Genomic DNA, 12,176 nt, shown 5'->3' with positions numbered 1-12,176 from the left:
TGTAGTTAGAAGCTTAATGATAATTAAAATAAAAGTTAGTGAACTACCTTTACAAATTACTCAGTATCATCCTTTGAAAAATATTGTCAAACCACAACAAGAAAAGGGAGCTGCAGCCAGGCCCTGCCACTAGTGAAACGTTCTCCTTTGCATTTCACATACTTCCTATACTTTGAATCTACTTCTTTCTATTATAACTAACTACAGCACAATAGTGATGAGTTGGCAGTTTTCACCTTTATAATGTACCAAGTCACTGTTATTAAGCTGCTCAACTTTGCTCAGGCTGAACAAAGTCCTTTCATTGTGAGATTGCCTTTTTGTCCAGTTCATTTGAGCCATATGTATAAGCTGTGTGAAATCTGTAAGAACCCACAGTATCTTAACTGGGCTTCAGAGAGCACATATTTATTTAAAAAAATTTTTAGAGGAAAAACATGTTATGGTTTCTTTGGACTGGGTCCCTGACAAAGGGCAAGAGTCTGGCATGATTTGGCCTGGCATGACTTCTGAGAATTCAGGATCTTCCTGTCTGAGGACAGTGTGTGCTGTCCACAATGTGTGCCCAAGGACACGACCATAGTTAGGTTTCAGGTTCTGCGGGGAACACTTACATCTTGACTGTGCTCCAAGATGTTCCAGAAACCCCGAGAAACACAGCTAATCCTAAGAAAAGTTTCAAGCTGAGAATTGTCTGATAATTTTTTATTTCTTATTTATTCTGTCTTCCATCATATTCTATACCCCAGGAACCCCATACTCTCATCATAGTTCTCATTTATCTCCACTTTTACTATGTCACCTATCAGAAGCTATTTTGGATTATTATAGTGAAAAGGACAAGTGACAAAGGGTAGCTAAGAGAAGTGACTGCATCCTTTACTATCGTGTATTCTAACAGCATATGTGATGAGCACAGATCTATTACTTTGCTCCAGAATAATCAAACTTAGAGGTTAGATTTCAGACAGAAATGCAAGCAGGTGAATAAACATCCTAGACAAGAAGATCTTATCTTCTGAGCCATGTCTTAAAGATGGGCTGCAGTTTCATTTAAGCATGCATTTGGATCTGCTGGGAAAATGAAGTAACTTATTTTAGGTGTGGCTGGTATTTCATGTTATTGCTTTGTAACTCAAATTTAAGTCAGCTGCCTGGATGCAGGGACTCTATAATCTCTGGAACATCCTCCTGAAGCTCAGAGAAAGGAACCTGTTGCCCAAAAGAGTTCTTTTGGTAAGTCGGTGGAAATAGTGAATTTGAGTCGTGTTGAAATAGGCAGTTGCCCAAGTGGTCAAAGCAATCTATTTATGGCTTTCTTATTAAGGTGTGTATTTAGGCAACCATCCGAGTCTAAGGTATACATTCAGACATAGGGGAATGTGATAGATGCCTTCTTTGGAAATCTATCTTCTTTGGAAAGTGGAAAGATGTTTCACAGATTAAATTCAGAAACAGCCAACAAAAGGACTTAGGGAGATATGGCTTGTCCAAGTAAAAGTGATTTATTCAAAAAGTGATTTAATAAAACTGGAATAAGCACTGCAGGGAGGTTTATGTAAACCAGCAGATATGGTCATTATCTGTAAGATAAAAATTTGGTGAGATAGTATACATGATATGAGACAAAGATATGTGCAAAACTATCATCAGATCTAAACTGAGAAGTTCTCAGAGATGGCTCCTAAAAGAATACTCATTGAAGTTACAAGAGTTGGGAAATTTAACTGTTAGATGTTATGTGATGGATAACAGGTTATTGATATGAGAGAGAGTACTATGTTTTAAAAGATTGCTACACTGCCATCTGACAATTCAAGTGGTCTAAGACTCTGTGATAACTCATTGCTCTTTACATCTGTAAGTTGTCAAAATTCCAAGACAATGAGGAATAATGGTAAAACATGGACATGGGAACTGGAGGGCTTTCCATCATAAGGTGGTAGCTATTCAGTCTCTCTGAATGTTAGGCACAGGACTAGATTGTGTGAGAACCTTTCAGCTGTATAATTCTGTGATTTTGTGAATATGATATACATGAAAACACCACCAAAAAATACTGGCATAAAATCATAGAATTTTAAAGGAATGCTGTGGTATAATGAACGGAAAATTTTTAAATATTTTATTTGTGGGTTTATTCTCAAGTTTCTAGTAGTAATTAGTATTTAATTGTCTATCTTTTGTCAAAAGAAACCCGTATATGTGTTGTTACAGAGCTAAAAAAAAATGCAAGTGGTGAATGGATATCTAGGGTAATCTGAGTCTTAATGCCATTCTTGGGGTTGAGTTGCCTGCCAGAGACCTAAATCTCTACCATCAGAAAGAGAAACGCCTTCATCTATGTGAGCACAATAAGTCCTATGTCGGAGTTTTGGGGAACGTGGACAAACAGAGATATGATCCATTTCATTTTTCTGTGTAGAGACGCTTATGCCTCCTCTGGCTTGCTTTTACTGGGACAGAGAGATTTGGAGGCTGGAGAGCGCCAGCATCTCAAGAGGACCGCAGTCGCCCACAGGATGGAAGTGGTGGAGGAGAAGGTCACTGTGGCCAGAGCAAACTCTGCCTCCCCTCGGCAGGTCATGATAACAGTCGATTACTAGCAACAACAGGAAGGAACTGACAGATACCTTAGGGATGAAGTAACTTCTACACGCTTTACATCATTCCAAGAACATCACTCTTTAAAACAGTGTTGAGTTTTTAAGGAATTCTTTTTAGATCTACTGTAAGATAATTTTTAATCAATGTATTATAGTCTAATGGATATGAGTTCAACTTTGGGAATTAGACTGCCCTGTGTCAAAATACACTTTACCATTTACTTTGAACAAATTTTTTAACCTTTGGAGAAGGCAATGGCACCCCACTCCAGCACTCTTGCCTGGAAAATCCCATGGATGGAGGAGCCTGGTGGGCCGAAGTCCATGGGGTCGCTAAGAGTCGGAAAGACTCAGCGACTTCACTTTCACTTTTCACTTTCCTGCATTGGAGAAGGAAATGGCAACCCACTCCAGTGTTCTTGCCTGGAGAATCCCAGGGACGGGGGAGCCTTGTGGGCTGCCGTCTGTGGGGTCTCACAGAGTCGGACACGACTGAAGCGACTTAGCAGCAGCAGTAGCAGCAGTGTGTTATTTTCCTTATTAATAAACTGCCAATAAAAAGAATATGTACCTCAGGATAACGGAGATGATAAAAGAGGTACTTAGCAAGTGTTTATCAATAGAATGGCCAATGTTTATTAGTTATTAATATTGTTTCTATGTAAAACAAACAGATTTCTATAACTAAAACCTCAGATAGTTGATAAATGTGGTTATTAAACCTGAACTTCACTAGCATTTCATTCTTTTTAATTTGTATTATATTCAGATGTACTGGTCAGAATCTTTCAAGATTCTAATTGCTCTCTGGGCCATCCATCTTTGTTCTTGTCATTCAATTTTTATTATTATTTTTTACTTTACAATATTGTATTGGTTTTGCCATACATCAACATGCATCCGCCACGGGTGTACATGTGTTCCCCATCCTGAACCCCCCTCCCACCTCCCTCCCCGTACCATCCCTCTGGGTCATCCCAGTGCACCAGCCCCAAGCTTCCTGTATCCTGCATCGAACCTGGACTGGTGATTCGTTTCTTATATGCTATTATACATGTTTTAATGCCATTCTCCCAAATCATCCCCCCTCCTCCCTCTCCCACAGAGTCCAAAAGACTGTTCTATACATCTGTGTCTTTTGCTGTCTCGCATACAGGGTTGTTGTTACCATCTTTCTAAATTCCATATATATGCATTAGTATACTGTATTGGTGTTTTTCTTTCTGGCTTACTTCACTCTGTATAATAGGCTCCAGTTTCATCCACCTCATTTTCTATAATTCCCCATTTTCTCTTACCAGCTTTAAACAAAGCTGTGAAAGGTACGAGATCAGTAATCACTAACCCTAACGCCATTGTCTCACAGTCTGAATTATTAGCTTTAAGCATTTTTCCTTGCCTGTCTTGGTTCTTTGTTAAGCATCTCCCTAGGAAGGCATAAATTGGAAGACTGGGATTGACACATACACACCATATATATAGAATGGATAACTAACGAGGACCTACTGTATAGCATGGGAGCTCTACTCAGTACTCTGTAACGACCTATATGGAATAAAGAATCTAAAAAAGAGTGGATGTATGTGTATGTATAACTGATTTACTTTGCTGAACACCTCAAACTAACAGAAACTTGTAAATCAACTATACCCCAATAAAAATTAATTACAAAAGAAGGAAAGATTGAGAGTTTATGTACAAAAAAAGGCATGCCACTCAAAAGCCTTCTAATGATATGGTATGGACCTTTCATTTTATTCTCTCAATTATTGTAAAAATTTAGATGGTAAGTATCTCTTAGAAGTATGGAACAGTAAGTCATACTCCTCCACTCCACTGCTATCACAGCTGCCCGTGTCCATGCCCCCACCTCCTTCCCCACTTCATGACTGGCTAAGCCCACAAACTAAGTGCTGAGGAGGAGGACCAGCTGCTGCCAAACCCACCTGCCATGAGGTGGAGGGAGCCAGATGGGCAGGATGCCATCTGCAGGCAGCTCCATTTCAAAGACTTCAGTAGGGCTCTTGGTCTCCGGATGACAGTGGCCTGCAGACTGAAAAACTGGACCAGCATCCTGAATGGTTTAACCTGTGCACCAAGGCCCACACCATCCTGAGTACCCACAAGTGTGCGGGCTTTTCAGAAAGGGACATAAACACGGCCAGCTTCAGGGAGCAAGTGGCAGGGTCCGTGACATAGACCCCACCCTTCGTCTCTGAGTTTTTCAGGGGATCCAGGGAACTGGGGAGCCCTGAGATGTTGCTGCAGTCAAAACTGCCAAGTCAGCACTGCTGCCTCTGATTAGAGGCAAGTTATTTCCCTGGAAGGAGAGGGCCATATCTCCTGCCAAGATGAGGAAATTAGACCATTTTTCCCACACCACTCTCCTCCTCCTTGGACCTCTGAAACATGTACACTGATCTGAGTAAGTTCTTCTCTTGCTTCACTACTTCCCAGCAACAGTAATGCTTTCTTTTCAGGCCATGTCTTGCTTGCTCCTTTTCTGATTCATTTCCCAAGAAGCTTGACGGAAACTGTGTCTAAGACAAAGTTTTATCTTAGAAACCAGGACCCTCACGTTGTCCTCATCCTATGTGACAGAAATGCATTCACTTTTATGCCTCAAATAAAATCGTTGTTTCACTTGGGGAAAAAAACAAACAAACAAAAGAAATATGGTACTATAAATCTCAAAATTTCCACTCCTTTATTTTATAGATGACCAGGAAAAGCCCCCCTGAACTGAGAATGTCTTTCAAAGTCCCACAAATATTTTCTAGCTAGCACTGTTATAAGATAAATGTTGGATTCTGTGGTTTTGCAAATTTCTCTTCTTAATGCACAACCTGTCTTCAGCTCCTATTCTTGCAAATTGTTCTTAGAAAGCAGTGAGTAGAAAGCTCTTCTTGGCATCAACAAGTGAGAAATGACAACAATCTAGTCTTATCTCCCCTAATAGATAAAACATTAGCCTAAAATACTTCATGATGATTTCAATATGACCATAGGCAGAGGAAATGACAGGTTTGGATGCTGGCAGCTTCTCAGGACCATAAAATTAGTATATGTAGGCACTTAATTGGAGAAGGAAATGGCAACCCATTCTAGTAATCCTGCCTGGAAAATCCACATGGACAGAGGAGCCTGGTTGTCTACAGTCCATGGGGTTGCAAAGAGTCCGACATGACTGAGTGACTAAGCACAGCACAGCACAGGCATTAAATTTTTCTATCAGTATCTAAGTAAATTATTTCTGAAGATAGAACATGTTCCTTGTTTGGGTCAATTCTGCCTGAAATGGTATTTTATACAAGCTTTATAAAAGAACTTGCTAAGACAAGCTAGTTTTATCTGCAATAGTTTTGCACTATAACTCTTATGAGTGACATTGCTAACACAGACTAAGTGTTGATTAAAGACAACGGATCACTTTTTATCACTTTAGAATCATTTCCACTTTTGCAAAACATTCTATAAAGCCATAGTGCCTGGATTTTTATTTCTCTTCACCTAGAACATCTTTCTAACAGTTGAAAAAATTACCTAAATGGGGCAAAAAGAAAAAAAAAAAAGCAATGAGAAATATCATTCCTCTGTTCTTCCAAAGGAAGAACAGAAAGCATTTCTAGAGTGACTATCACTCTCCCAGGAAGTGTGTTTGGCACTAGAAATATATATGCACTTTAATGAGATATTTTCCTTGTCAAGTAGTTTATAATTTTTAAGAGAAATTTAGAAGGATAAAAAAGGACTAATCATATAAGAATAGAAGTGTGTGCAAGTTACTATAAGAGTTCAAATGAAGGGCATTTCATTTAGACTATAGATACCACAGAAGTTTTTCAGAGCAGGTGACTTTCACTGAAGTGTGTGTGTGTGTGTGTGTTAAAATTGCCTAGGCACAAAACATGGGTTCTCATTCCAGGAGCGAGAAAAACAATATCAGCATTGTCCATGAGAACATAATTAGGCCCAGTGGTTCCAGTACCCCATTAGATGCTCTGACGTGGGTGGGAAGACGGAGAGAGCAGAATGGAGACCGGAGGCTGCTTAGTGTCCAGTGAGCCACAGGCTGACCATGTAAGAGTGTAAGATGAAATAAGGAATGTCATGGACACTTCGTAACTGTCATTGCTGCCACTGCTCCCACTTCTGCCTGTGCCTCCCTTGTCTCTACTTCTAGGAGCCTGACTATCTCCACTACTCTACTCAAATGCCATTCCTGCAAAAATTTCTGCCTTTTGCACCATCACTGGCATTTTGGAATTACCTCAAGCTATGAAGAGAACCAGAATCAACTTATAGGTGATGCAAATCCCCATAATTATTATCATTTTGCTTCCATTCTCTGCTATGTACATTCTTTATAAATGCAAAGTTCTTTCCCATCATGGTGGAAATGTGAGCCCATTGTCACTAAGGTCACATTAAATACAGACCCAGCATTTGTTGCCGCTTTCTAAATGTTGAATAGTAATTAGAAGAGATTAGTAGGAGGAGGAACAAGAAAGTATTTAAAATAGATCCCAACTGGTTCCAGCTGCAATAGAATGTTATCAAAATATAAAACTGAAAATATTTCTAGGAAACTATAGGCCGTTTAAACTCATTAGATAGTTTTAACTGAAATCCTTTAAATCTACACAGCAAAAAAGTATTTTCCAGATGTCCTTTATACTGATACAGAGAATGTAAAATATGCTTCCCTTACAATTTGGATTTTTAAACATTTATTTATGCTTATTTTAAAATGTGACGTTTCATTCGTTGTTTTAGCTATTTAGTCAGGTGAAAGCTGCCTAATGAATAGCAGATGGTACAGGGAAATATATATATATACATTTTAATTTTAGCTTTATCTGAAGTCCATTGTTCATTTCAGGCTGCCTTACTGAGAGTCCTTGCACTAAACGCCTCTGGTTGCATTCCATTCAAGACAAAGGCATGTTTTAGGGATGTACCTCTCACAAAGAGGTATTGATGGACCAGGAATCAGAGTTTGGACAAATGAACATTTCATTATAACACAGCCTAATTGTTAAAGCTCTTCTTATTGAAAAGAATAAAAATTTCATTAGTCATCACAGTAGCTCACCACGAACTCCTCCTCTTTTTCTGACAATGCAGAGAAACAATGGCAGTTTTAAGCTTATCATTGAACATTTTGGAACAGTTGGTTCTTCCTTCCTTTTGCTCTAAGTACACTAAGAAGTATTTTAGTAACAATTATGAAAAAATCTTTGGTAATAATTTTAAGCTAAATTTTAATACATGGAATTGTGGGGAAAAAAAATCTCACAGATCACAGGCAAATGCAATTTAAGATAAGAGCAGCCTGATTTTTCATTTTAGGGCCTGAGGATTGTTTTATGGGTTTATTAAAGATTCATAGGGCCATCCTAAAGCTCAAAGAAGGGATAAAGACAAAAGTGCTTTAGAAGCGGTAAAGGTTTTATAGGTCTAAGGGAGTAAAATTTGCATTGGCAATTCTCATCTCTATTCAGTTTTCAATTTCAGTATCTTTTCAGCTTCTTCAGAAAAGATACATACTGATCATTGCCCTAAGTGTAAAACCTGAAACAAGGAAGGGCCAAGATACAATGAAGATCACAATCTGGCACTCAGAATTCCTGTCATTAATTAGATGGTAATGTTGAGGATGCCATGTAAATTGTTGGGAACTCAGGGTGTCCTAGAGGTGAAATGTTGTGGGCAGACTAGATGAAGAACACAAATGTAGAACAACCACTACCCTCACCCCTGAACACATATTGCTAATTGATCATGTAAGTGATTCTGGCTAAGACAGAATGCGGTCTTAGAGCGGTACTCAACAGTATGCCAATCAAAGCTGGCTTTCTGAGTTGAAGCCTATTGGACAGGCAAGAACTAGAGAATCTCTTGGGGTTTCCTTCTGCAGGTCTAAGAGCCTATGGTTGTCACCGTGATTGTAGATCAATTGTGTTATCCATTCTCATCTTTATTGCTCCTCCTCCTTCATCTCCTGCCCCTCTCTCTCTCACTCAGCTTGCTCTGGCACACTGGAGGCATGTCTTTGTCTCACAAACTCTGCAGTGACTGTACCCTCTGCCTAGAATACTCTACTCTTACCTGTCCCCATGCTCACTCTGTTATCTTCCCCATGTCTTCACTAATCTCAGCTTCTCAGTGGTGTACAAAGGGTTGGCAAACTATCATCCGTGGGCCAAATCTGGCCTCCTGCCTGTGTGTGTGTGGCCCACAAAGTAAGAATAGAACTTAGATTTTTATTTAAAAACACATAAGTCAGAAGAAGAATTATGTTCTGTGGCACATGGAAATCACATGATATTCAAATTTCAGGGCTCATGAATAAAGTTTTATTGAAACACAGGCTGCTTTTGTGCTAAAATGGTCAAGTTAGATGGTTATGGCAGCGACCATGTGGCCCTGAAAGTCTAAAGTATTTAATATCTGCTCGTTTACAGAACAAGTTTGCCCACCCCTGAGGATAAGCTTAACATTTTGTTAATTACTGGAAGCACTCACTGGCAATCCTGATGCCTTCGCCTTCTCAATTTTTAAAAATAACATTTATCACATTGTACCATGCACTGTCTTTGTAAATTATGTATATTGTATCTCTATAAGAGCACAAATTCCACTAAGTCAGAGAATTTTGTCCACTTTATTTTCTGATATATTCCCAGTGCCCTGAACAATGTCTGATACACAGCAAATATTCAATAAAAATATTTCTGGAATGAATGAATTATATGGAAGATACCTGCAATTAAGCAGAAACATATTAAATGGAATAGTCACAGAAGATTTCAGGGGAAGATGATATTTCAGGGTTGTTTGTTGCTAAATTGTGTCCAATTCCTTGCACACCTGGCTTCCCTGTCCATCACCAACTCCCTGAGTTTGCTGAAACTCATGTCCATTGTGTCAATGATGCCATCCAACCATCTCATCCTCTGTCACTCCATTTTCTTCCTGCCCTCAATCTTTCCCAGCATCAGGGTCTTTTCCAATGAGCCAACTTTATTTTAGTGTTAAAAGGTACTAAGGATTCGGACAGCATGTCTCCTGAATGAAAGAACTCTGTGTACAGTAGCCTGGATGTAACACAGAGTCCATGAGGTTGAGAGAATCTGGAGAATCCATAGAGTCCAGGTCGTGAAAGACTTGGAATGTCTGATTAAGATGCTTGGATATGATCTTATAAAAAATTGGATATTTCAGAAATATCTATCTGATGATTGCTATATACAGCATGAGTTGGAGTGGATAAGATATATGTGAGAATTGTAATAGCCTGGGCTCAGATTTCTAACACTGGACAGAGGTAGATGGAGTGAAAGAGAAAGGATGCAGAGCGTAAGGGAGGAGGAACCATTGGTACCTTCAATAACATGAGTCTTGATGAAAACATGTCATTGTCAAAAGTTGAAAAGCAGCAGAAAAGAGAAAGCCTTAAAAAATAAAAACCAGTCTGCTTCAGTTCTTTGTAGTTTATTGAATAAATATGAATACAGTTCCCAGTTTAAGACTTCTGTAGATTTTCTGCCTCAGAGAAGGCATATGTGATGGTAAACCTGACAAACTAAACCAATTAGACTGAGCGACTTCACATTCACTTTTCACTTTCATGCACTGGAGAAGGCGATGGCACCCCACTCCAGTACTCTTGCCTGGAAAATCCCATGGACGGAGGAGCCTGCTGGGCTCCAGTCCATGGGGTCGCTAAGAGTCGGACACGACTGAGTGACTTCACTTTCACTTTTCACTTTCATGCATTGGAGAAGGAAATGGCAACCCACTCCAGTGTTCTTGCCTGGAGAATCCCAGGGACGGGGGAGCCTGGTGGGCTGCCGTCTATGGAGTTGCACAGAGTTGGACATGATGGAAGCGACTTAGCAGCAGCAGTAGCAGAGTTAGATTAGTAGTACTTCAGAAGTCAGAATAGGTTTCACTCAGCTAGATTTTAAGTCACCTGTGCCATCCATGTTGAATAGAGACAATAAATCCAAATGTCCATGATAGTGCCTAAACTTTTTTTGTGAAAGTAGTAGCATGATATAATTCTAAGTGAAAGACAAGAAAAAAATATCATATACAATTTGATTCTATTTAAATAAAATTTTGTACATATTTAGGATGGACTTTCCCAGGTGGCTCAGTGGTAAAAGAATCTGCTTGCCAATGCAGAAGAATCAGGTTTGATCCCTGGGTTGGGAAGATCCCTTGGTGTAGGAAATGGCAACTCACTCCAGTATTCTTGCTTGGAAAATTCCATGGATGCAGGAGCCTGGGCTACATTAGGAGTGGGCTACAGTCAGTCCATGGGTGAAAAAGAGTCAAACATGACTGAGCAACTGAGCCCACACAAGATGGGATTTTAGTCTGTATATTCTTCTCCATATTTTCTATATTATTTGACTTTTTGCAATGACAATATTATTTTTTACAATCATAACAAAATTATTTTTATGTTAAACTATTAAAAATGACAGGCTAGATGTATAGCAAAAATCTCCATAGATTTGTTTATATATTAAGAACAGATTCATGCTACAAAGTACTTATTTGCTATGAAGACTATTAGGAATTAGTCAGCAAAGTCTGAGATAGTAGTTAATGTTCAAATAAACTGTCTGTCAAGTATATTTGAATTTCTTTTAGTCTAATAAGAACAGGCAATTGACTGATTGAACTAAGATTATGAATTTTGGAAACTAGACCTGTGTCCAATGCCAAAGAATCATTTGTTGCTTAAGTTTTTAAAAATGGATTATGGTAATCCTTTCTTAAATGGTTATTTAAGTGAATTGATATGATAAAGAATACAAAATACCTATCTAGTGAGTAGCTGTTCCAAAAATGATAGTTATTATTCTTGAAAAATGGGTAAGTACTAAGGTAAAATAAGAGTTTGAGAATCAAGCCACATTTACTTAACCCATTACTCAATTTGTTCCACTTAATGTCATGAACTGTGTCAAGCACTGGCATAAAAATGTAACAGCAAGAGCCTGCCTGCTCTCTCTTTAAGGTATGACCAATAAGGTGTTTAATAAGGTGTTACAGATGCTATGACTCAAGTTCCTACGGAGCAGAAAATTTAAACCAGGCTACCTCCCCAGTGAAAGTTAAGCATATAAAGTCATGTGCTTTTGTGTGCCCCGAGGCTTTTCACTGAAAATATATGTAAAAGCACTTTTATTTGGAAGCTGTTCTTTTATTCATCCATTCATTCAACAGTTACATGTTCAGCATCTTCCATTTTCATACATTCTTCTTGGAGCTGGCCCTATATAAACAAAGACAAACCAGATTTCTTCTCCTATAAAGTTCCAATCTTATGAAGGCAGAAAAATAAACTAGGCAAAAATAGACACAATAAACTCAGTTAATACTAGAAAGAAAATCAAACATGGTGGAATGTTGGACTAGGGTAATTTAGCTTAGATGATTGAGCAAGGCTTCTCTGAGCAAGGGGTATCTGACCTGAGACTTGAAAGATGAAGCTTCCATCATGTAGACAGAGAATATTTGGCAGAAGGGAATTATAGGTTCAGGAAATGG

At 38.8% G+C, this 12,176-nt stretch overlaps 1 pseudogene; it reads left to right on the top strand.

Annotated features, from left to right (window-relative positions):
- The first annotated feature begins 4,491 nt into the window (after positions 1-4,491).
- Positions 4,492-4,805, top strand: LOC102268696 (pterin-4-alpha-carbinolamine dehydratase pseudogene; annotated as a pseudogene).
- The last annotated feature ends 7,371 nt before the right edge of the window (positions 4,806-12,176 follow it).

Source organism: Bos mutus, chromosome 6, assembly GCF_027580195.1.
Source record: "Bos mutus isolate GX-2022 chromosome 6, NWIPB_WYAK_1.1, whole genome shotgun sequence".
In the NCBI taxonomy this organism is placed as follows: Eukaryota; Metazoa; Chordata; class Mammalia; order Artiodactyla; family Bovidae; genus Bos; species Bos mutus.
This window is presented reverse-complemented; position numbering and strand designations above follow the sequence as displayed.